This window comes from Tupaia chinensis, unplaced genomic scaffold (genome assembly GCF_000334495.1).
Source record: "Tupaia chinensis unplaced genomic scaffold, TupChi_1.0 Scaffold000550_1, whole genome shotgun sequence".
NCBI lineage: Eukaryota > Metazoa > Chordata > Mammalia > Scandentia > Tupaiidae > Tupaia > Tupaia belangeri.
Genome location: NW_006160062.1, coordinates 456,106 through 460,563, shown reverse-complemented (window position 1 = coordinate 460,563; position 4,458 = coordinate 456,106). Strand labels below are relative to the sequence as shown.

The 4,458-nt window shown below is 40.4% G+C and overlaps 1 protein-coding gene and 1 pseudogene across 4 annotated transcripts in view; both read left to right on the top strand.

Moving 5' to 3' along the window:
• Positions 1-4,458, top strand: part of LAMA3 (laminin subunit alpha 3) — a gene marked incomplete at its 5' end in the record, with an annotated part of 299,569 nt that overhangs the window by 48,847 nt on the left and 246,264 nt on the right.
• Positions 1,714-2,695, top strand: LOC102500080 (iron-sulfur cluster assembly enzyme ISCU, mitochondrial pseudogene; annotated as a pseudogene).

Here is a 4,458-nt window from a genome sequence, read left to right as displayed (position 1 = left end):
CTTTCTTTCTTTCTTTCTTTCTTTCTTTCTTTCTTTCTTTCTTTCTTTCTTTCTCTTCCTTCCTTCCTTCCTTCCTTCCTTCCTTCCTTCCTTCCTTCCTTCCTTCCTTCCTTTTCTTTCTTTCTCTCTCCCTCTCCCTCTTTATTCTTTCTTTCTCTGTGTTGTTCTTCTTTCTTTTTTCTTCCTTTTTTTTTCTTTTCTTCTATAACACTTATGAGACTTTGGCAGATAAATTCAAAAGATTCTTTGTCAGTTCTGACTCAGACATGGACTTGCTAGTTTCTGATTCTTCTTGGGCATGAGGATTTAGAGATTAAACTGGTTCTAGAGATGCTTGGCAGATGAGGTCACCAAGGAGTCTGACTCAGCTAGGTCCCTGACTAGGTACAGTGCAATCCAGAAAGTGGATGGCTCTTGGTTTTGATTCAGTCTTTCTGGATTCCTCAGGAATTATCTATACCACAAGCTTTAGCAGACTACGGACCATATCTTCTTTTGGTTACTACATGATTTTTCGCTCCCAACATCTTATATGGTGTTTAGTATATAGGAGGTGCTTAATGGGAGGCACTTAATAAAATTTGCTGAGTTGATGTAAAATAAGCCAAGGATGACTCAGGATCAGTGTGAATTTTCCCAGAGTACAGTAGTAATGTAAGCATATTGCCAGGAGACCAGACTCTGGGTGAGAAAGTAAAGTGTTTTAGCTCTGTAAATAATTAGATGATTCCATTTATAACAATTGAGTTTTTTCACAATATCTTCTAAGTACAGTATCTGGTAGCTATAAAAAATTATACAGATTATATTTAGGACAAATTTGCTATTAATAAATGTTATTGAACATAATCAGGAGGCTCAATCCTTGAAAGCTAATAATTCACTAGTTGATAGAAAATTATCTGCTAGTTAAATCTGGGCTACTGGGGATGCAGATTGTCCTGAAAGTACCCAGCAGTAGTCTGGAAGTGCTCATTTGGCTTAGAAGTGCCTTTTAAGTAATTTATACATCAGGGAGAATCTGGAAACCTGGCATTTTCTTTTAATACATGAAAAACTCAAGGAAGCAGAGAGGATCCAGAGCAACAGAATCCTTGAAATGTAAAATTTATTTAGTCCTCTGAACCACTATCCCAAACACCATTCATGATTATATACATATATGTATTATTAGAAAATAGATTCCAAGATCTTTAAACATTATTATAGAAAAATAATGTCTGAAAAATAGTGTCTGACCTATATATTTTCTAGTTATACTGTCTTCTTTTTAGTATTTTCTTTTTTTTTTTTTTGAGAGGTTTTTCGCTATAGGGCGCATGCGCTCGCCAGACAGACAGAGAGAGACATAGAGACAGAAAGCGAGAAATCACCCCCCAGGGGGGATGGTCACGCCGCAATCCCTTCTCCTTCATTCTCCTCTCGGGATCTTGGGCACACACGCACACGCGCCCGGCGTGAGTTTTAAGCCACCGGGTCCGGGAAGCGAACCGTGGTCGGCTACGTGGGAGTCCAGTGACATAGCCATTATGCTAACTGCTGGTTCCCAGTATTTTCTTCTTAAATTGATATATATTTTTCTACCATTTATCCATTTTCCCAAGCCATAAAATATAGTCACCATTTATTCAGTGTATTATCTGACTCAGAGCAGATAAATTGTGACTGTCAGTGGCGGTGAGGGTTATTTTTATGTGTCAATTTGGCTGGGCCATGGTGCCCAGATATTTGGTCAAACCTTATCTCATATGTTTCTATGAGAGTGTTTTCTTGTGGTTGCAATTAACATTTAAGTTGTTGGCTTTTGAAAAGCAGATGACCTTCCCTAATGTGAGTGAGTCTCATCCAAGCAGTTGAAGGTTTGAGTAGACGTGAGCTTGAGCATTGCTCTGGGTTGGCACAGGAGCAAGCTAGCAAGATGGCCGGACTGGAGCAGGCTGGCTAAGGGGATCGGCTTCAACTGTACTGCTCCAGAACCCGTGCCTGCCTCCTAGGGTACTGTTAGCTCCAGCCAGCTCTGTTTCAAGAAAGTTGTTGATCATTGTAAAGGTCCTAGAAATGTTAGGTCCCTTGATAAGACATCTAAAAATGTTGGCACTGGATTGGTTAGGGTTCCAGCATGTGGAAATTTAATGAAATTACATATTCAAGCAGACAAAAAAGGAAATATTTTGGATGCTAGGTTTAAAACATTTGGCTGTGGTTTTGCAGTTAACCTCTAGCTCCTTTTTTTTTTTTTTTGGAGAAGTTTTTGCTATCGGGCACGTGCGCTCGCCAGACAGACAGAGAGAGACAGAGAGACAGAAAGCGAGAAATCACCCCCCAAGGGGATGGCTACGCTGCAATCCCTTCTCCTCCATTCTCCTCTCGGGATCTTGGGCACACACGCAAACGCGCCCGGCATGAGTTTTAAGCCACCGGGTCCGGGATGCGAACTGTGGTCAACTACGTGGGAGTCCAGCAACATAGCCATTACACTAACTGCTGGTCCCACCTCTAGCTCCTTAACACTGAATGGGTGAAAGAAAAGACAGTAGAGGCAGCCTTGACCATCAAAAACACAGACATTTCCAAGGAGCTCTGCCTTCTTCCCATGAAACCTCACTGATCTGTGCTGACTGAAGATGCAGTCAAGCCCATCCTGGCTTATTACAAACTGAAGCAGGAACCTAAGAAAAGAGAGAAGGAGAAGTGAGTCTTTGGCAAAACCTGCAGCAGGTCATATCAGCTGTTTGCCCACTGTATGGTCACCAGAGATGTTAGGAAGCCCCTTGTATCACATAAAAGAGCTACAAGACATGCAAATATTTGCTCTTCACTGTGATTCTAATACAAGCAAATCACACAGTTTAATTGTTCTGAATCCTGTGATTTCTTTCAGCTCACATTCATTAACTCAATTATTTGTATTTTGAGTTGTGTGTGTGGCCTCAGAACTAAAATCAATAGTAGAGTCCCAAGTTTTGATAGCCTGCAAAGTGCATAAATATTTAATTTTATTTAATCAATTTGGGCAAGATTAGCTGCAGAATGCCTTGGTCTGATTATTTGATAGAACCAATTATTGTACATAAAATAGATGTGCATATATATTATGATAAGAGAATGTAAGATGATGGAAAAAAAAGAGGTTGACCTCCACTGAGAAAGGAGGAAATGATTTGGCAGCAGAGGCCTTCAGATTGGAATTGTGACACTGGCTTTTCCCTGGGTATCCAGCATGCTGGTTGTTAAAGAAGAGCCAGTGTCACAGTTCAAGTCTGAAGGCTATCTGCTGAAGCTTCTGGACTTGGCCAGCTTCCATAATTACATGAGCCAATTTCTTAAAATATATCTGTCATGTTTTCTGTCTGTACATGCATTCTACTGGTCTGTTCCTCTGGAGAACCCTGCTTAATATAGTGGCTAAGTACAATGAGAATTTATTTCTCATTCATATAATCTGAACATAGCTAATCCTGTCAGGTAGCTTTCCTCCAAACAATCGTTCAAAACTTAGACTTTCTCTCTTTTGGCTGCATCATTTTCAATACATGGTCCCCAAGGCTGTCCTGAGGATCGTCTCCATTTTAATCAGCAGAAAAGAATATGGAAGAACATGGAAGAAAAGAACGTGGAAGATAATATGCAGTAGGCTTGTATGGACAAGACTGGAAGTGGCTGTTTGCTACTTTCTCCAGGACCTACCTAATTGCAGAGGAAGTTGGAAACATAGTCTAGTTGATGTCCTAGAAGGGGAAACAAACATTTTAATCACAAAATAGTCTCTTCAGTGGTGTGGGGCAGGTGGCTCTTATTAGTTGTGAGAGCTAACTCTGTATCTCTTCCTAGCTCTGTATCCAGTGAAATCTGCTTGGTAACTATAATTTGGTGAGGGCATTTACACTACAGAAATGAGTGAATGTTCCAAATAAGGGCTATTTTTTTTTTTTTAAATAAAACCAGTTTGCCCGTCTCTTCATCTCTTCCACATCTCCTCATTTTTCTCTCCCTCTTTCTACCATTTAATTAATCATCCCGTATCTTGCTCCGTTGCTATTATACTATCCTAGTTTGGCCCTTGACAGCTCTTTCCATCATTAGTTCACCAAGCTCTTAATGATTTTCCAGCCTCTACTCTCAGCTCGCCCTGTTTTGCAGTTGGCCTGAGAGGAAGGAACAGACTCCAAAACAGTGGTGAGAATGAAAAATATTAGAAACGACTAGTTTTTGTGGCCTTCCAAGGTCTACCTGTCAATCTTGTCATTGCTTCCAGGGTGAAACAAAGATTTGACCATGTCATTCTCCCTGATTAACATCCTTTGGTGGCTATTGTTACTTTTGGGGTAAAGGTTGAGTTTTATAGCATGATATATGAGTCCTTTCACATTGTAGCCCCTACCTTTTCACCAACTTCATCTCTAGATGTCACTTTTCTCTGCAAATTATATGCGACTTTAGAGGTAGCAGGAATGTAGT